We start from the raw sequence: 22050 nt of genomic DNA on the forward strand, positions 1-22050 counted from the left end.
TAAACAGGAACCTGTATATCCAATGGATAAGGAGTGGTTAGGTAGGGGACTTTATCCAAGGGAGCAGAAAGGGGTGGGCATAATAACCAAGTTTTCTAGTTTCTGTACTAGATGCTTGGATACCTGGACTTTGCTGACTGTGGAGGCCTGCCCCTCCCGGGGCTAGCCAACTCCTAGAGGTTGTAAAAAACTTGCTTATGAGCACAACTTTCATATGCAAACCAATCAGTTCAGAGCCAATACTCTGAATTTACTGAGTTCTTACACTTCAGGCCATTATTCTCCTTCTCTAATCATGCCAGAACCAGGTATTAGAAAACTAGGGACAGTCCTTATACCCCCAAGCCCACTGAAATTATTCAAACCAGCCAATTCTAAGCCTGTTTACCCTGATTTGCCTATGTCTTCTTGTGGAAGCCTCAATACAGACTCTTGCCCACATTTTCCCTTGCTCCTTCCTTCTCCTGATTGACCTTGGTGCATCCCCATGTGGTCCTGTGTAACATGCTGTGCCTCCTGTTCTAGAGATATGAGTATAAAAAAATGCTTCCTTTATGACAGTGAAGTCTATGTCTGTATGTCTTACCATACCTGACTAAAACAAATTCACCTTTTGGCTACTTTTAAAGCTGATGGGAATTTCAGTTAGGTCATTCATGTCCCTCTTGATTTTCCCAGATGTGAAAACAGCATATAATTTTCATTTTTGGCCTTACACCTCAGGGAGGAGAAGAGAATAATCATCGTGAAATATGTCCAGAGCCTTATCAGAGCAAATACCTATACTCCAGAGGAAAATAATTTGCCAAAGACTATCCCAGTTGAGGGGAGGGCATTTTTCCATTTTAGCCCTATCTATACTACCTATTTCACAAAAAAGGAAATAAACAAACAAACATAGTCAACAGGAGTCAAGATTTCAAGAGAATAGATAGGGAATGCTACATCCAGGGAAAGGAGTAGTCAACAGAAAAAAAGAAAAAAGAAAAAAAACACACAAACAAATGAAAAAAGCTGTACCTCTAGAGAAACACTTATAAAAGTAATAAACCTAAGATACAGGTCCATTAAAACCTTGAGACTTAATTGGGAGATTATAGAATGCCTCTCTCCCCCACACCTCACCAACACGGCTCTAGTACAGTGACAGTGGATTACAGCTGAAAAAACAAGACACAAACTCTCTCTAAGGAGGAGGCATTAGGATATCAAAAAGTCAAGAACGGAAACAAAAGCAGGAAACCAGAGAAGCTAAAGCCTCTAGTACCTAGAACTACGGAAAACATTAAACACATCCCACTCCTAGCCAAGTCACCATATGTCTTCACAATAAAGACCTTGTTACCTCAGTTCCTATTTCCTGATACAAGATATCCAGCTTTTGACAAAAAAAAAAAAGTATTATTTCTTATAACCTGCAGAGCAGAAAATGACTACTCAAACACACAAATGCATCAATACTAACTAATTACACCTATGATAAATCTCTATTTCATATACCTGAAAAAATACAATTTTAATATAATGTCGCTTTAATATTTTAATTTTAAGTCTTTTGTAGCTAAGTTAAAATGTTTTATTTTTTACTTGATGATGAAGTTAAACAATCTCTATGTGGTAAGGTTGCTTTTCTTTGAGAAAGTTTGACCCAGCATGATAGTAAAAGAAAAAGAAAATTTGTCCACATTAGAAAAGGATTAAAGAAAATCTAGTGAAGTACTTGAAGGGTGAAAACTAACTATAAGTTTAGATAAAAGTGGAGGTAGTTGACTTGTTCAGAGTAGAACCTAAAGGCAGAGGTAGAAACTATGGATATATAATATTTTTTTCTAGTCTGCACTGCCCCACAATGAAGCATACCATTTCAGGAAGGAAGTCAGCTTTGGTGATAGGGATTCTCAGACAAGAGTAGTGAGACCAGCTGCCAGAGAGACTTTAAGAGATTTTCATGGTAGACAGGAAGTTGCAATTTCCTTTATAGAAATCTTTGATTCATGATAAAGTCTAGGAGATTAGGAGACTAGGAGATTAAGTAAAATCTTTGATCTTATAATATTGTAATATAAACTATATATTGTTTTTAGTACCAGAAACTAACCAACTGCTTCATCCAATAAATAATTAATATTTACTAAGGAAAAATGCATTTTTAGAAAGCTCTTGTAGAGGACTGACACTAATAATATCTATTACATCTTAGCTATCCACTACTTGCCAAGCACTGCTCTAAATGCTATACATTTACTATCTCATTGAATGCTCACAACAATCTTTGAGGTATTATACTGTCCCATTTTGCATATGCAAATACTGGGACAGAGATTACGAAGTCCATACAACTAAGAAATGAAAAGGCTAGAATTTTAATAACAATGCTATGACCACAGATCATAACTCCATTCATTAGAGGTATACCAGTTCTTTCATACATATTTTTTTACTGAAGTCGTCTCTTTTTCCATTGATATATTTATGCTACCATGGGGAAAGTAAAAAGGGCAGCAGGAAAAATTATCTCAGCATCTGGATTCTTGTCTGCTAGCTCCTCTGACAACCTTCATTAATCTTTAGAAGCTTCCTCCTGGTTATAGGACTTTTCAATTAACTAGCATGAATACAGAGCAGTGTCTTAACTAAATGAAGTTTATTTGTACCTATAGTGTTACAATGCAATATGGCAAAATGATCTTTATTATCAATCAATTCTAACCCCACAAGCTAAAATATTCCATCTACTAGGAAAAAGAAAAGTACCTTTTACAAATAAAAGTTATCAGTTTCCTTTGTTTCTAACAAAGAAGACTGAACTGGTAATTATCTATCTGAAAATTTATTTTAAAGAAACAATCAGAATTACGAACAAAGATTTATGTAAAAGATGTCACTTATAGCAGTGAAAATTCAAAGTTGTCTAAATGTCCCATAGAAAGGTAATAATTAAGTAGACAATTGTGCATCTATAAATAGATGAAACTCATGTTTAGAAAAGCAGTTAACATCACCAGAAAATTCTCATATATAATATTGGGGGGAAAGGATCCCACTATATGCAAAAATGAATTAAGAGCATATATTCCAAAATATCACCAGTGATTATATCTTGGTGGTATGATTATAGGTAATTTTAATATTATTTTTTGTCCTTCTGTTTTCCAAATAATCTATAATAAGCATACTGACTCTTATAATAAAAAAATCTATATTAAAATAGAATTTCATGGTTGCTTTTGAATAATAAGATGATATTTACACTTTATACATTGTTCTGGAAATAATGAACATATGTATGGAACTTTATACGCAAACATATTTTGACATACTATTTCATATAATTGTTAAAAGAAACCAGCCAAGATAAAATAACATATATTGGACGTACCCTCCTGCCTGAAGCAACTAAAAAACTTGATGAAAAACATGAAATAATGGTTTTCAGTACACTGGACATCAGGCAATGTAGGATATTCATTCCTAAAGGACAGGACTCTAATGAGGTGATCCTTAAGATTGCCCCAGCTTACTTCCTTGAGAAGTTTACAAAGCATGAAATAGGGTGAGTGGTGGGGAGGAGCCTGGGATGAAGACAATGGTTCCCTAAGGTGAAAAGATGGATTTATGAGTCCAAGGCAACAAAACAGCTAAAGTCCATAGAATAGGACACTGTAAAGTGAGTTGCAAAGAGCAGGAACAATGTGTAAAGAAACCTCATGAGACCTAGGAGAGAACCACCCTGAAGGATTAGAAGGGACAGTACCAAAGCTCACATGTGACTGGAAATGGTGCCTGCTCCCACCAGCCAAACTGGAAAACATAATTTACAGGACATTGGATAGAGTACTCACAGAGATTTTTTTCTCAGCAGCAGAGAAAAATTAGCCCTGGACTAAATGTGACTGTGTCCATCCAACGAATCTTAAAAGCTAGACCAAAAGGATAAAACTGTTTTGAGTAATTTTCTCACACTCTAGAATACACTTCAAGAATATTTATAGCAATACAAAAATATCCAGCACACAATGCAGTAAAATCTACAATGTCTGGACTCACATATTTAAAATAATAAGCCTGCAGAGAAGCCAGAGACAAGAATTCATAATGAGAGAAAAAGATTAGTCAAAATTGACCCAGAACTGAGACAAATGTTAAAATTAGCAGACAAGGATATTAAAACAGTAATAATAACTACATTCCATTTGTTCAAAAAATTAAATAGGGAAACAGGAAATATATAAAAGACTCAGCATGAACTTTTAGCAATGAAAACTACAGTGTTGAGAAGAAAAATACACTGGGTGGGATAATTGGCAGATTAAAACATGAAAACATAGCAACAAAACTATCCAAAATGAAACATACAGAGGAAAAATGAACTAAAAATTAAACAGAGTGGGAGAAAGCTGTGGGAAAAATTCACCTGGCCCAATATATTAGGTTGGTGCAAAAGTAATTGTGGTTTAAAAGTTTAAATTGCAAACACTGCAATTACTTTTGCACCAACCTAATACATATAATAATAATCCCAAAGGAGAGGACAGAGAGGGTGTTACATACAAGTGGTTGTGAGGAGTTGGGTAGCAGGGAGGGAGGGATAGGCTGAGCCACGCCTGGAAATGCTGAGCTGAAGAAACAACCACTGTCACTGGGATTCCAGGATCAGGAAACCACAGCCTCTGAACTACAACTATCTCTTAACTCTGATGAAACTAGTGACTTGCCATTCATGGCTACTGCAAGAAAAACAAAACACAAAACAATGTCTGTGTGACTTTGCCTGCCAACCAACACAGAACTTCAGAAATTGCCCCATAACACTTCTACTCTCCAAATATTGCTCAACTGTATCAGATTGGCAGCACATAATGTTCTTCTGGAGCTCAAACTTCATGAGAATTCTGAGAAATGTTGACTCTTCTCAGTCTTTAACAGAACAAAATGTCACAATAAACCAACATGGGAATGAATGCTGGGGCACCCACTGCATAGCATCTGTGAATCTTAAACTTAACCACACATTGTGAAATAGATCTGTCTCAGTCAACTCAGGCTGTCATAATAAAACACAATACATTGGATGATTTAAAGAACAGAAATTTATTTCTCACAGTTCTAGAGACTGGAAAGTCAAAGATCAAGGAGCCAGCCTACTTGATTCGTGGTGAGAATTCTCTTCCTGGCTTGCAGATGACCACCTTTTTGTCGTGACTTCACATGGCAGAGGTCTTGTATCTCTTCCTCTTCTTATAAGGACTCTAATCTCATGGGGGGGGGGGCACTCTCACCATCTCATCTAAACCTAATTACCTCCCAAAGGTCCCACCTCCAAATACTAACACATTGGGGGTGAGAGCTGCAACATATGAATTTGGAGGAGCACATTCAATCCATAACAATCTCCCATGTGGTTTTATCAATACAGTCTGTATTCCTACCATTTGTGTTATCAGTACTCCCATTGTCAACACCGTTTCCAATGCCTGCTATTTTCAAGATTTCTTTTATTTTTATCAATCTAATAGGTGTAAAATTGTATTTTATTCTGGTTTTAATTTGCATTTTTTGATTACTATTTAGACTGAACGTATTTTCACTTGTTAGTTGGACATTTTAATTTCCCCTTGAGATATCTTGTCAAATTTTTCTAATTGGGTTGTTAATCTTCACCATAATGATTTATATGAGGTCTTTGTAAATTCTGCATACTAATCTTCTTTGTTATCTGCATTGAAATTATCTTCTAGTATATGGCTTATACTTGTTGCTTTTCTGTTGTTATTTATAGCATCTTTTTATGATACACTTTTTTTTTTTAATTTTTAAATAGTCAAATTTTTCTTTATAGTTTATTCTCTTTGGGTCCTATTTATTATATTCCTTTCCAAGAGATAATAAAGATATTTTATAACAGAAAAGTTCTTTATCACTTCTAAAAATTCCAAAGACTTGATTTGCTTAGTAGGTTTGATTAATCTTCTGACATTAAATACAATATATATTTTATTATTTATGGGTGACTCATTGTTTGTGCACCATTTGTTCTAACTAGATCAACCACCCCTTACTGATAGAAAATACCATGTCTGTCATATATCAAGTTTCTGAATCTGATTCTGAGGTCTTTCTTCTATTTGTCTATTCTAGCACAGTACTAAAATGTCTTAATAACTTGATAATTTTTGTCTTATAGTCTATTTTTCTGATTTTAGTATACCAGCTTCATTTTGCTTGATATTTATTGAAAAATTTTAGTTGTTTCACTTCCAATTTTTCTGTGTTGGTTTAAGTATGTTTGTTTTTGTTTTTGTTTTTTAAATAACATATAGCTAGATATTTTAAAAATTCAAGTCTTACAATTTCTTTTTCAACTGGCAGGTTAATCCATTTACATTTAGTGTAGATATATTTGGGTATATGTCTCATTTTGTTCTTTATCTATGCCTTATTTCTATATTTTGGTATTTTTCCATTTTCTGCCTTCTTTTGGATTCATCAATTTTATTTATGATAATTATAGTCATTATTATTCCATCCCCCCACTTGTTTGGGAGTTATTCCCTCCATTTTTATTATTTTAGTGTTTACAATCCCCTTTAAGTGGTTTAGCATGTGTAACTGATTGTTAAAATGAACTCTTTCTCTCATTGAGTTTCAGCTAAAACCACAAAACCACAACCAATAGATTCAAGTAACCTCCATTCAAAAACAAAATATGTTAGATCATTTATGAGTAATTTGCAAGGTTGGTGACTCAAGACTTGTTCTGCTACCTCATAGGCTATCTTTCCACCACATAAGAGAACACTAAAGATTCATTGGAGGTACATTAGAATTGGAACATTCATTGTAAGATGTTCTTTGCAGTGCTGTTCACTTTCTCTTTGCCACATCTCCACCAAGCCAGGTGAGATGAAATTGGGAGATGCTCAGAAAAACACTTAGAAAACTGACTTGTACTACTTGGAGTTTGGGGATCACAAAGCAACTGGAACCTGACTCCCTCCTGGAGAAGTCTGAAGGTGGGTGCTATATTTGTACATGTTGAAAACAAGACAAGTAGAGAGGGCTAGGGTATAGCAACCTGTGGGGAGCCAAACTTGCACTGTTTTTAAGCAAACCCTTTCTACCCAAGATGTTCAAGAGGGGGAAAGTAACCCAATAGAGAAAAATCTGTGTAGGAGGAAGAGAGAAGCCAGAGCCTAAAGGGAAAGACATAAAACCTGGAGATTTGCATTTCTCATGCTAGGGCATGAGGAAGAGGAGGTCCCCAATGAGGAAGGGTCCCTGAGAAACTCATAAAAGAGCCACATTAGAGAAAGAGCCAATATGTGTGTGTCTGCCAAACAGAAGGCTCAACACACAATTATACGTTGGAAACTAAACACCACCAGAACTAAAACCTAACATGTGATGACAAATGTTTTATTACACTACAGAGCAACAACTCACTCTAGCCAACATGAAAAATATGGCCAAGTCCATTGGAATCTAATTCTCCAACGATTTCTTGCTATTTCCTTTGTCCTAGTCACCTCCTTAGGGGTGTGCCTCATAAGCTATGAACCACAAATATTTTACAGATAAGCAGGAAGTGGTCTGTTTGCCAGTGTATTGGTGAAGGCTCTGCCAAGACACAGGGGTCAAGTCTAAAACCTCTGCCTTCCTCTTAAAAGGTTGGATCCCTCTCTCAACATAACATCTGCTGCCAGCCTGCACTTGGACCTTTCTCTGCCTACCCCTACTCTTTGACTCCCTAGTTCTTAGATTTAACATCTCTGTTCATTGCTCAGGAACAGGTCCTTAACTGGCCAATTCACCCTATTAAAATAAAGCTGTTGTAGGGAAAGATTATCGTAACTGATGGGCAAGAGCTGACTACATCTTTATTTGTGTGATTGTAGACTGCAAGATATGAAATAAGATAAATGGATAACTAAACAGATGCTTTTTAAATAGCCCTCCATTTCCTCTATAGTTCTTAAATTGCTAATGGATTCTTTACTTTTCAACATGAAGAGAACAGGAGGCTCTCTACTGTTATAAACTTTCACAGAGTAAACATGTACCCCTGCATCATTGGACTGGTTCAGTGATGGGGCATGATGGTGCCATTTGTGGGACCACCACTAGCAGCAGCCATTACCAGCCAGTCACAATCATTGCCAAGCCTCTGTTTCTTCTTTTAGGCTCGTCTCTGAAATCTGAAACTCAATTGGCATTTATTTGCTAAAGTGTAAAGCTTCCACCAAGCCTTGGCTCAAATTTGGTGTGAAATTCAGCTCTCCAAGTTGTGTGTGGATATAGGCTAGATTCCAGCTTCTTACACTCCCTATCTTTATCCATCCTCAAGAAACCTCCTGAATCCCACTGTGTCCTTATGGGAACACCCTTCGGCTTGACTTATTCCTGCATGTCTCACATACACAAGCCAGGTGGCCTTCTTCCCAGACTTAATTCATTTGTCAATTCTTTCTGTCATCTTTTGAGGGGGACAATATGGAGGAATCATTTCTTCTTGTAACCAGAAATATAAGATACTGGTTTTTTTAAGATCAAAATAAAGATATCTGGGCTCTCTAAATTTTCTGCCAATCTTCTAATTGTCTCTATAATTATTGGAATCAAGTGCTACAACAACAGTGAATCCTCTGAACAATCTTAAAATTTAAAAAAACCTAACAATTTAGCTACTTTTTGAGGTTTAGTAATATTTCAAATGTAACAACAAAGTTGAAAAAGAGCCCCAACTGAGTAGAAACTAAAAAATTTTCAAAACTGCTTTTATCTCCTAACTTGTTTGATTTGTAGTAAGAGTGAAGATTAATTTGCATTTAAAAAGAGCAAAAATATCATAGTTTTGAGTTGTGCCAAGCACACAGGTACAAGGTTAACACAAAATTAACACAAAAAGTCATCACTGGTTATGAGATTGTGATTCTGATTAGGGACTTTTTCAGAGAGGTATGTCAAACAAAATAATTTTTTTTTTTAATTCTTAAAAGTTTTTCATAAAAATTCTATTCTTAAAAGTAGAGGAATAAAATACCAAGACACAAGAAGGTTAAGGAGGTTCTCCTCCCAGAAGTTTGCTGGGAGATTTGATTGCCATCAATAAGCCAAAAGTTCAGACAAAATCCCTCTTTCCGCCTCCAACGAAAACAATTATTGTCTAAAATGTTTCCGTAATTCTCAAATTGAGCTAATTGCCTCTCTGCTCCACTTCACTTTTCACTTATTTGGCTGTGTCTGATTCACACTTCCTCTATTTCACTTTCAAACCCTTTAAGGCTGGCTGATGTCTTTGGCTAGGAGAGGCCATGCTGCAGTAACAATTTGTTATTCAGGTGACAAGTCAGGACTACCACAATTCTCCTCCATGTGGTAACTCAGAGATCTAGGATGCCTCCATCTTACATTCATGTAATCCAGAACATACAGGCTCTAGGTTACCACGGTAAAAAAAAAAAAAAATAAGGGAATGAGGTGGTTTACTGCTCTTCTTCATCCTGCAAGGAGTACATTGCATTGACTAGAACCATCACATACAAGGGAGACTGGGAGTAAGAGGAGCTCATGGACAGTGGGTGAGTGCTAATCATTTCTGACACAAGAGTGAACTTCTCAAACGATATTTCTGCCTTGTCTCTTTACCTGAGACTTTCTAATGCTACAGTTTTGCTCACCATGAAAGAGCACTATTTGTGTATGTGTATATATGGCTTCATTCGAATCTCAGCATCTCTTGCTCTTGGACTGCACTGCATTTCCCAGTAACTCAGTAACACAATTTTTAGTAAATGTTTACCTTTTCAGTGTAATTTGAGTTAGATGAAAGATAGGGAGTTGAGTAGCTTGTCCATAAAAGCCTATCTGCCTTTTTTTCTCATGAGCAAAGAAAATGAGATGTGGGGCTCAGGCATGATGGGACTCTTTCCATTTTCCTAAAGAGGTTATCATGTGACTCTAGCTCTATGGGTGCAGGAAAGTTAAAAAAGACAAAGTTCTGACTTACCCATTAGGAATGTGTGAATGTAAATCTACTGCATGTTTTTACTTGCCAACATATATTTTTCATGTTTTAATAAATCACAAAACAGCATTCACAGTCTGACTCACTTGGAAAAAGTAGAAAATAGTTATCATGCTCTTTCAGACAATGAATTCTCATCAGCCATCTGAGCGACCAGCTTAAGCAGAAATGAATATGAAATTGCCAATACAGTACAGGGGGAAATGTGTACTCCTGTATTAAAAATGTCGTCAACATCATGTGAGCAGCACACAGAACCACCAATGGATGACATTCAGCCCGAGTTAAAATAGATTCCAGCCCAGAATGGAGAGAACACAGAGAGGAAAAGAAAACCAACAGCAACACAACTACAGTGGAGACCATGATGTTCCCCGAGCAGTTTACGTCAGGTGGTTTGTCTTTGCACCTCACCATCCTTGGAGAATTTGGTTCACATCTAAAAGTTGAGCAAATTGAAAAAGAATGAACCATACGTAGCAGGGCGCTTCTGCTACATATGTAAAAGAACCCTTGCGATCCACTGGACACCAGGAAATGGGTGACCCCATTAAGTCACAAACTGAAAAAATGTTTCAAAATACACTATGGTACCCAGATAGTTAGTTTAGTTTGTTTTAAGCATTGGGATTCTTGATGCCATCCATAAACACACACAGACACACACACACTCACACACTCACACACTCACACACACACATATGAAAGGCTATACATCTAAAGTAGTGGTTTTCAGTTGGGGTGATTTTCTCCCACAGGGGACATCTGGCCATCTATCGAGAACGTTTTGTTGGTCAGAACTGTGTGGATGCTCCTGGAATCTAGTGAATAAAGGCCAGGAGTGCTGCTAAGCATCCTATAATGCACAGGAGAACCCCCGTAACATGGAATTACCCAATTCAAAACGTCCATAGTGCTACTGCTCAGAAATCTTGATCTATACATTAATGATTTCTCTGAGTTATAGAATTAATAGTTATTGTTGTTTCTTCTTTGTGCTTTTCCATATTATGGATTATTTATAGAAAGTAGGTGTTAGCTTTATTTTTTTAATCAGGGTAAAAGGCAATTCCATTTGGGGGAAAAAAGAAAATTATTTTAACATAATTGAATTAACTTGAATAAATTTAAATCTAGAGGCATTTTATTCAGGAAAACTTGGGAGCCTTAATTGTTATAGATAGATGATAGATGACAGATAGATAGATGATAGATAGATGATAGATAGATAGATAGATAGATAGATAGATAGATGATAGATAGATTTCTATTATGTGACCTTCTAATTCTAATGAATTTGTGTTTGTGTTTTTCTTTGCTGTTACATCTATTCCCCAACTTCTCAGAATTGCATTGCTGTCATTCTAAAACTGAATTTCCTATTCATCATTCTTACAGTAAGCCCGCAACGCAGAAATGATTCAAGCATCAGATGGTGGCTGGCCTGATCAGGAATTGGGAAAGGCAATTCCTCATTATCCTGAATCATTCTGAACACTTTAAGATGTCTACCATCTCTGCTCCCTCCCACATCCACTAAACACCAGTAGGGCCCCTTCCATTCGGGCATGTAACAATGAAAAATGCCAAATACATTCTCAAGTACTCCTCGGAGGGGCTATAAACAACCCTGCCTGACAATCACTTAACTAGGTGGTTTCTGATGGCTTCTTTCAATCTTTTGATTCGTGTATCTTCCACATACCAACAACAACAAAAAAACCCTCTTCTGATTCTTTCATTTCAATAAGATATGTTCCTCTAATAGAGGCATAAAGATTCCCAGATTTCTCATGCTGAAAAAATGCCATTTTAAAAATGTACTTGGGTTTTGATAGAGTTAACCAAAGTAAATTCAAGAGACAAAACAATAGACCATAACAAAGTTCTAAGTGGAACTGAATGTTTATTAATAAATGTTGACTTAGTGTGATTGGTAAGAGCATTTGCATAAATTTGACATTTCTCTCTACTGTTACTATCTTGAATTTCTGCCTGGTTGCCTCTAATTCCCAAGTTCTAAAGTAATTACTATAAATAGCTAAAATTTTTTAATCTCTATGACATATTTTCATACATTTTGTCAGGTGTATTATTGTCCAAAGAGTTACTGCTAAAGGATATCATAAGTAAAATTTTGCACTACTCAGAGTAGAATACTGCATCTAAAACAATTACTATATTTCAAAAATTCACATTACAAAACACTAAAATTTCATCCCATGAGGAGGTTATATTTTCCTTAGACAAATTATAATCACATATATATTTAGTGACCTGGAATTTATATTTACTAAGGTATAGTAAAATCTTCTCCAAGCTCATCTTTTTCACATATCAGCTGACATGTATGGGAAACAGTGAAAGGCAACAGGAAATTTGAACTTTAACTGAGGTACTAGAGGTATATTGGGTTGAGATTAGGAGGGGACCATCTTAAACTACAGTTGAAAGCAAAAGAGAAAGAAAAGAAACAGGGTATTTCTTAAAAGGATGAACAGGTCATCAATTAAGTGGCTTCTTAAACCAATAGTAGTGGCAAACTAGATTATTAGGAAGTTAACTTGATCTTGATTCAAAAAGACATGTTTTGACTAAAGTCCACAGCTTTCTTAGAGGCATATAATTTAAATTATTTTGAGTATACGAGGTATGATCACACAATATGGTGAATGTTTAAATTTAAAAAAAAATTATTATAGTAAAAGACACTTTGTCACTAATCCCCTTCAATATATTCCCATGCCCACCATCCAACGCGGGCATTGAACTGGCAACCTTGTTGTTGAGAGCTCCTGCTCTAAGCAACTGAGCCATCTGGCCACCCCTCTGGAAGCTCAGTGGCAGCTCGTTGTCTTCAGTCTAGTTGTGGAGGGCACAACCCACCGACCCATGTGGGAATCAAACCCATTCTTGCCACTTTCTGAAGCAGTTCTGGAAGCAGATCTGGAAGTCCTCTTTCATGAGTGTCTTTAGTTGTGCTGTTGTAGCTGCCTTGATGTCCTGAATCAATTAAAAACATTTACCTTTCATAGTAATTTTGACTTTGGGGAAGAGCCAGAAGTCTCACATATCTGGTGAATAAGGTGGATAAGGACACACTGTAATGTTTTTATTTGACAGAAATTGACATACACCAGAAAAGATGCGTGATATGGAGCATTGTCATGATGGAGGATGATTTATGGCACACTTTAAAACACACCTCCTCTCAACATAGCTCACACCCAACTGACTACACCAAACTTGAAACTTGTCACACACTGTTACTAAGGTTCGACACACCTACTTCCCATATTGAAGATCCCTGCCTTTCCATTGCATAGCACTCAGCAGCAGCATTCACCGTATTTTGTGATCACAACAGAAAGGCTCTATGTCACACACTGCTTCTGGTATGGCAATTTCTGTCAAATAGAAACATTAAAGTGTGTCCTCATCCTCCTTATTCACTGGATCTGGCACTGTGCAACTTCTGGCTCATCCCCAAAGTCAAAATGACCATGAAATGTAAACGTTTTGAATCTATTCAGGACATCGAGGCAGCCATGACTGTGCAATTAAACACACTCACAAAAGAGGACTTCTAGAACTGCTTCAGAAAGTGGCAAGAACAATAGGATAAGTGTGTTCAAAGCCAGGGGGAATATTTTGAGGGGGGTTAATGGAAATGTGTCTTTTACTGTAATAATTTTTTTGTTTAAACATTCACTGTATGTTTTGATCACATCTCATATAGCATATATGACAATGCTATGTAAAATTTAAGGGAAAACTAGTTGATTCTTGGATTTAGAAACACTACTGAGGATTGTACAATAGTCCTTATTTTTTAAACTTTTTGTTATGGGAAATTTCAAATGTTTATAATAGTAGAGAGTATGTATGATGAACCCACATGTATGCATTATCCAATTCCAACCATTATCATCACAATGCCAATCTTCCTCTTTGAATATGTTTTAATTTTAACTAATGCCTATCTGACTGGATGAATTTAGGAGTAGCCTCCCCAGAAAGCCTGAACATAGCCTGTATAATCTCTGAATTTCCATCTTCAGTCGATAAAGAATAATTTTAGGAAGATTAGATCCTAGATAAAGAAATCAAATTGCACACAGCCATCCACTTTTTATTCCTTCAATAACTCAACCAAAACAACAGTAAATGAACTTTTTTTTTTCAGTATTATTCCACAATGACCAGTAGTGCAGAAGAAAGAACAACAGCAATCAAGTTTAGAAGCTGGAAAGATATGGAAGAGTGGTTTCAACTGAATCCTAAATGGGAGCTGGGAAAAACTGAAAGCAGATCCCATTTATATCTCTGAATCTCTGAAGAGTTTAGGAAGAGAAAATTCCAAATCCTAGAATGCTAACAGCCATCCTTTGTCTCCTCAAAGGTGAATGGAGGGTGAGTCTCTGCAGAATTTGACCAACATAAAGTAAAAGCCCTAAAAACAGAGATAGCAGGGTCTTCACAACTAAACAGCTCAGCCAGATCATCATACAGCAAAGCTCATAGATATGAAACTCCTTTCATAGTGTCAGAGATTCCAATCAGAGTTTTAAATTCCCCACTTTTTAACATGAGAAAACTGAGTAATACCAAGCATCTGAGGAAAACATCTAACATGAGAAATTGAGATCAAAATAATCAAATAGGAAAAGTAATTTGGAGGGAAAATGGACTATAGAGTGAACTCTTTAAACAAAAATAATAAAAAAAATCAGTATTCTTAGAAAGACAAAAGAAGGTATTACAACCATGAAACAAGAATAGAATATTATTTTTAAAAGCATTAGAGGAGCAAAGAGAGTTATTGGAAATTTAAAAAATATGACATCAGATATGCAAAACTCAATAGATAACATTGAGTACATTTGCAACAAATAGAAGAAAAAAGGAAAACAAAAACAATAAAAAACAAGTAAATGGAAAATAGGAGGGGAAAAGATAAGAAAATGAGAGAATCAATCTAGATGATCCAAACTTCAAATTATAGAAAGAAGAAAACAGAGAACACTGAAAGAAAAACCAACCAGGAAATAGTAAAAGAAAATTTCCCAGAACTGATTGAGAAGCCCACCAACTGCCAATAAAAATGATAAAAATACAGCCATACCACAGAAGTTCACCATGAATGTTCTAACACCAAGTACAAACACAAGACCCTAAAAGATTCCAGAGAGGTGGGAAAAAAAGAAAAAGTTCTTATGCAAAGAAACAGAAATCAGAGTAGCCTTGAGTTCTCAACAGCAGCATTCAAGGTATTCAGTTTACTATATAGCACAGATCTGGATAAATATCCCTAGTCTTAATAATGTAAGCTCTGAAATCTGTTCCAATCAAAATCAAAAATAACAATATAAGCATGTTGTTTAGACACAGGAGGTAAATACTACACACACACACACACACACACACACTCAGATGATAGAGAGATAGATGTAGATGGTAGATAGGTGATAGCAGATAGATACATAGATATTTAAAAGATGGGAAACTGATTTCTCTGAGAAGGGAAAATGGATAAGAGAAGGAAGAGTAAGACTAATGTTTTTTTCTTATCAAATCTTATTCAGTGAATTAATTTATTTGATTTTAAAAATTATTTAATTGTTTGATTAACATTATAGAAATGTATAATTTTGATTAAAATTTAAAACTGCAACATTGACTTAAAAAAAGACTTACTCAACGTTTTTATGTTACTTGTTAATTGATATTTGTGCTCATTTCATTTGGAGAGACTCCTCATGTGATCAAAACACCCCACTTTCTAACACTTCTGATTTGCCAGCAGTCCTCTGTGTTTGTGAGAAGGCTGCTACAAGGCTGATTTGAGAATGAGCTTTGACAAAAGTTATGAAAGTGAAACATAGAACAAGTGACCCACATAGTGTTTAATATGTCAGCTGGGTACACAAACCTTTAATTAGCTGGAATGTGTTGACAAAGTAAGACCTTCCTGATGGCTCAACAATTTTACCTGAGAAGAAGATCCTCCAAAACACCGAGTTAAACTGTTGAATTGCTTACAATCAGGTTCTAATATCTAAATCTGTGCTGTCTCAGAAGGAGCTTAAAGAGCAACACAGAGCTTTAGAAAACACTAGCAGGCATTCTTGAGATGATAATTTTCAGCCACAAGAGATTTAACATGAAAAGATAGCACTGACTTTGCCACAGCTCTACTCTGAGTTATGTGCTGATGAGAAGCAGATATCCTTACCCTTCCTGACTAAACCATTCATTTCTTCTACCTAATTTTTAAAATTACTAACAACCGTATTACTAGCAGCTCTAACCATCTCCATGGGCACCAGGACCCATGCTCTCCTTCTCCCCTGTTACCACCTCCACAACCGTGGTAAAATACTAAAAACATAGACACTTGGAGATGAGCAAATGGTGATATAAGTCAGGGAAAACGATCAATGAGAAGCATAGCTGTTTTCACTTATTGGATTACCTATTTTGGAATCTGTCTGAGATATGATATTTAAAATAGATTGATATTTTAATATTTATGGAGGGCTCACACTAAATCATAAATATGTACACAGAAACTTCCTTTCACACAGTTGGGAAAAAAATGCAAAGATATCTAAACTAAATGAGATAAGAAGCAGAGCACAAAAGTAACTGTAGAATACCTTTATGATCCCTGTCACCAGACATTCCAATCATTAATGTTATACTGGAAAACATTAATCATCACCCTAAATTGTATCTTTATGTAATATTTAAGATAATACAATGAGAGTCACTTCAAATAGTTTATTTTTATAATTTACATAATTATCTCATTGTTTGTTTAATTTCCTTTGATCTTTTAGGCTATAGCAAGCTTTGAGCAATCAACAAGGAAAAAATGAAATGAAATGAAATGAGGTTGTTTCAAAATACACTCCTTTTAATTCTTTTGAGGCTTGTTTTTTAAAAAGGAGTTAGATACGTCCCTGTAGTTAAGATTCCTTATGCTACCATATTTTTCTGTGAGATAAAAATCACATCTGTGGTTTAATATATGTTCCTAATTTTCTGATCATTTAAAAACTGTCGGTGTCATAAATTGTCTAACATTGGATGGAAAGAATTCTGAGTCTTTCTACTCCTTATAGGTCCAGGTCAATCAGCAATAGTCAAAGTCTCCAAACGATTACAATTTCATCTGACACATGTTCACGAACTATTCTTTTCATAATTTCAGAATCCTGTCCAGATGCTTTACTAGAGTTGATCAACAATATCTTTGCACTTATTGAAAATATAGAGTATATCTATCCTTACATATTTTTCATGATTCTTCTAAGATTTCTGACAGAAGTTCAATAATATTATCTTTAGGTTTCTTGTTTCCTGCAATATAATTTGCCTGAATCAACATATTTAAACAATGTAGACTGCCAAAGACCTGAGAGACTGCATAGAGGACATTTCAGAGGGGCAAGGAAGCAAGGTCATTATGCACACTCTTGTCAATCATTAGTTAAAGGCTTTCCCCAAAGATATTAACTCTTAAATATGTCTGCCCTGCCCTTTGTAGACTGAGAAATCTCCACCTAACCAAGGAATTTGGGGTTCAATTTCCTTTCACTGACATTTGTTCTGCTCTTTTTATTAAAGGTAAAGACAACTTTTCTTAACAGAGAAGGGAGAAGCAATATTGATTTTTCAACATTGGAACACACAGTTCTCAAATCTTTATCATTCTTCCTTTAGTTCCTAAGACAGACATTTAAGTTGTCTACAACAATTTTCATAGGCCTTAGTTTATTCAAGATTTGACAGTCCTTTGATTTATTCATATTCATCCTTACCTGGTTATTCCTCATGTCTTTGTTTTGCTTCATGTTCTTTCAAAATCTGACCCAATCTGAGAATACCTATCTTAGGTTAGCTTCCACCAGAAGACCTTGAGCAAGTTTATGAGTTCGAGGTCGTCCTAGGAAGCACTCATAGAACACAGAGTAAATGAGACAAGGAAAGGAAGTAACTCAGTGTAAGATGTGTTAAAAAGCAGGTCACCATTGCAAACAACAGAGACTCAATTCTGCTGAGGAGCTTGGGAAACTGGATAAAGTCCTCTTCAAAGAGCCAAGGAAACTGCCTTATTATGCACACTCTTGTCCATCATTAGTGAAGGCTTTTACCAAAGAAATTAATTCTAAAAACATGTCTGAGCTGCCCCTGGCAGCTGAGAGCTCCTCACCTCCCCAAGGAAAGTTTCAGGCAAAGAGATGCAGATGTTTACAGTAGGAAGCTCTTGGGTCAGGTCTGCAAGCATGTGAACTATATGCGTTCAGTGATATGAACAAGGATACTGACAGCATCTGCTACAACACACTAAAATGATTAATATGCCTCTTTAGAAAACAGCCATTCTTTATTTTGATGAGAGCATTCTCTTTATCATTATTAGAATGTGTTTTCAGAAAATCCAAATCCCATTAAGCCATCGTTTATCACAGTCTCGATCACAGAAGCCCACCTCTTTCCTTCCATTTTTGAAAGCCATATCTCTAGTGTCTATGGTAACCATGTCAGTGAGTCAATTGTTCCTTTCTCCCATTACTCCAGCATAATAATGCAACCACTTCCTAGTTTCAGCTAGAGGGCAAGAGTCTCAGAGTCTTCATCTATAAAATGAAGATAATAGTAAGATTTAGTTATTAAGTTGCAAGGATTAAGGAGGTGAAATAACTACAATATTTATCATAGTTCCTGTAAAATAGTAAACACACTAGTGTTAGCTATTATATTATTACTGTAATTAATAAGTAGTGCTTTCTCAAAAGACTTAACTTCCACTTTTTTCCTCTTAATCAAAAGTATGCCTAGAAGAGTAGTTCCCTTCATGTCTAAAATATTCTAGGACAGGGTTTCTCAACTTCAACACTTGGCGTTAGATTAATTTTTGTAGTGGGGTGGGGGACCGTCCTATACATTGTAGGACATTAATTTTTGTAGTGGGGTGGGGAACCGTCCTATACATTGTAGGACATGTCCTGGCCTCTACCTACTATGTTCTAGTAGCACACTAGTCCCAAGTTAGGACAACTAAAAATGTCTTCAGACATAGACAAATGTTCCCTGAGGTTGGGAGTCAAAATAGTTAGGAGAAAAATAGTACCTGATGTGATTTTTCCCATCCAGACGGCAGAGTAGGTAAACTCTGTGCTCATCTCCTCTCAGGACCACATCAATTACTACTAAACTACAGAACCATTATTCAGAATCACCTAAAATCTTGCTTTACTGAAGCCTAAAACTAAAGACATACAAAAGAAGCCACCTAAAGACTGGGAGGAGAGGTAAAGACATGGAACAGGCAGGACCCACACATGCACGTGACCATTAAAAATCGGGAGGAATATCTCAGTGGCAGAGGTAACCCCTGGAGAAGCAAAAGGTCCTAGTCCCTCCCAAGTCCAGGGTTTCAGTTCCAGGGAGAGAAGTTCCCAAAACTTCTGGCTGTGAAAACCAGAGGAGATTGTGGCTCAGTGAGGAGGAGGGCAGCTGCACTCTCAGGCACTCCTCGTAAAGGGCCCACACATAGACTTACTTGCAGATGGACTCACTCGCTCTGAGCTCTAGCACTAGGGCAGCAGCTTGAAAGTTGCCAGGGACATATGGGGAGGAAATGAATTATCTAGCTTCAGGATGAGAGCTAAAGGGACAGCTTTCCCTGAACTGAGGAGCTGGCGGAAGCCATTGTTTCTTTGTTGAGCCCTCCCCCTTCCCAGCATGCAGATGCAGGCAGACACCTCATCTCCATCTCCATCCAACTGGCTGTCGCCTTTCATTGCCCTGCCCTAACGATTCCCTAAGACCAGGCCCTACCCAATTTCTGGGCCAACCCAAGATACTTCTAGTGGCTTTTCTATGTCAATGGTCTGCCTTGGCTCATGCTGTAGACTTTTCTAAAATCTCTCAAAGGTTCACAAAACCCAAACAAACAGCACCTGGCTTCAGCATGTTCTGAACCTCTGGTGGAGCAGCCCTAAGCTCGGCACTAAGTACAGCCTGCCTTGTTTTGTGGCTTAGTCTCTCAAGGCACCTCCAGGCAGAGTGTGGACAGTTGCCAGCTCTGGATTTCTCTGTGGTTTATGTCAGATGGCCCCAGGCAGGACACAGACTGCAGCTGAACTTGGCCTGAAGCGGGTCCCTTCCCAGGAGGCCCTGGGGCTGGCAGGCCCAGTCGCCATCTTCAGACTTGACCAGAGCATTGCCTGCCACCTCCAAATATGATACACCCAAAGGAAGACTGCGCAGACACCAGAGCCCTGCTAGAGCAAACCCTGTTCTGTAGGGTCAGCCCCTTCTCAACACTCCTCCACTGTAGTCATAGCCAGTCTCACAACCAATCAGCCTGAGGGTCAATCCCTCCCATTGACATGCAAATGGGTGCTTGATGGGTGCTAGCCATCAAGTCTCAACTACAACAGGAGGACACACACAACCCACACAAAGGACACACCTGGAGCACCCAGCTCTGGTGAGCAGGGAGACTGCTCTACTGAATCCCACAGAACATCTACTACATAAGGCCACTCTACTGAAACAGAAGGAATAGCAGCCCTACATAGAAGCAAACACAGGGAGGCAGCCAAAAGGGGAGACCAAAAAAGTCCCAAATAAAAGAACAGAACAAAGCTCCAGAAAAAGAACTAAACAAAATAGAGACAAGCAATCTGCCAGATGCAGAGTTCCCAACACTGGTTATTAAGATGCTCAGTGATCTCAGGGAGAACTTCAACAAAGAGATAGGAAACATAAAAATGGAGATAGAAAACGTGAAAAAGAACCAATCAGAAATAAAGAATTCAATAACGGAAATGAAGAATACATTACAGGGAATCAACAGTAAATTAGATGAAGCAGAGGTTGTATCAGTGATTTAGAAGATGAGGTGGCAGAAAACACCCAATCAGAACAGAAAAAAAAAAAAGAATCCAAAAAAATGAGGAGAGTTTAAGGAGCCTCTGGGACAACATCTAGTGTAGCAACATTAGCATCATAGTGCTACCAGAAGGGGAAGAGAGATAGCAAGGAATTGAAAACCTATTTGAAGAAATAATGACTGAAAATTTTCCTAACCTGGTGAAGGAAGTAAATATATAAGCTCAGGAAGCAGAGAGAGTCCCAAACAAGATGAACCCAAAGAGGCCCACACCAACACACATCATAATTAAAATGCCAAAGGTTAAAGACAAAGATATAATCTTAAAAGCAACAAGTGAAAGCAGTTGGTTACCTGTAAGGGAGCTCCCATAAGATTGTCAGCTGATTTCCCAACAGAACCTTTGCAAGCCAGAAGGGTTTGGCAGGAAATATTCAAAGCAATGAAAAACAAGCAGCTACAACCAAGATTACTCTACCGAGCAAAGCTATCATTTAGAATCAATAAGAAAAAGCTAAAGGAGTTCATCAACACCAAACCAGTATTACAAGGAATCTTAGAGGGGTTTCTTAAAAAAAAAAATCATAAATATGAACAATAAAATGGCAATAACTACATACTTGGGTGCTAGTCTAGTCAGGGGGATCACTTCCTAAATTATATAGATGTCTAATAACTATGCTGTACATTTGAAGTCAATATAAAATAATATTGAATGTTAACTCTTCTGGAAAATTTTTTAAATGGCGGAAGGTGAAGGGGAATAAGAGGTTTAAATTTCCAGGTATAAAACAAGTAAGTCATGGGGATGTAAGGTACAGCATGGGGAATATTGTCAATAATATTGTGATAGCATAGTATGGTGTCAGATGGTTGTTGGACTTACGGTTATCACTTCTTTAGGTATGTAAATGTTGACTAACTATTGTGTACACCTGAAACTAATATTGTATGTTAGATATATTTTAATAAAAATCTTTTTAAAAATAGTACATGATGCATAAATAAGTAGTCAATAATCATTTGTTAAAAGAGAGGGCAAAAGGAAAGTAAAAAAAAAAAAAAGTGAAGGATGAAGGGAAAAGGAAAAAGGGGAGAGGGAAAAGGAAAACGGGGA

General features: G+C 36.8%; 1 long non-coding RNA gene across 2 annotated transcripts; it reads left to right on the forward strand.

Moving 5' to 3' along the window:
• The first annotated feature begins 5026 nt into the window (after positions 1 to 5026).
• On the forward strand, positions 5027 to 15467 carry LOC109455140 (uncharacterized). 2 transcript variants are annotated; one of them, XR_002138580.2, is made up of 4 exons: positions 5027 to 5217; positions 6859 to 7013; positions 10148 to 10416; positions 14211 to 15467. It is a non-coding gene; the product is annotated as an uncharacterized LOC109455140 (long non-coding RNA). The 2 variants fall into 2 exon arrangements; XR_002138579.2 differs by lacking the exon at positions 10148 to 10416.
• The last annotated feature ends 6583 nt before the right edge of the window (positions 15468 to 22050 follow it).

The sequence above is a fragment of the Rhinolophus sinicus genome, linkage group LG14 (genome assembly GCF_036562045.2).
Source record: "Rhinolophus sinicus isolate RSC01 linkage group LG14, ASM3656204v1, whole genome shotgun sequence".
Classification (NCBI taxonomy): Eukaryota; Metazoa; Chordata; class Mammalia; order Chiroptera; family Rhinolophidae; genus Rhinolophus; species Rhinolophus sinicus.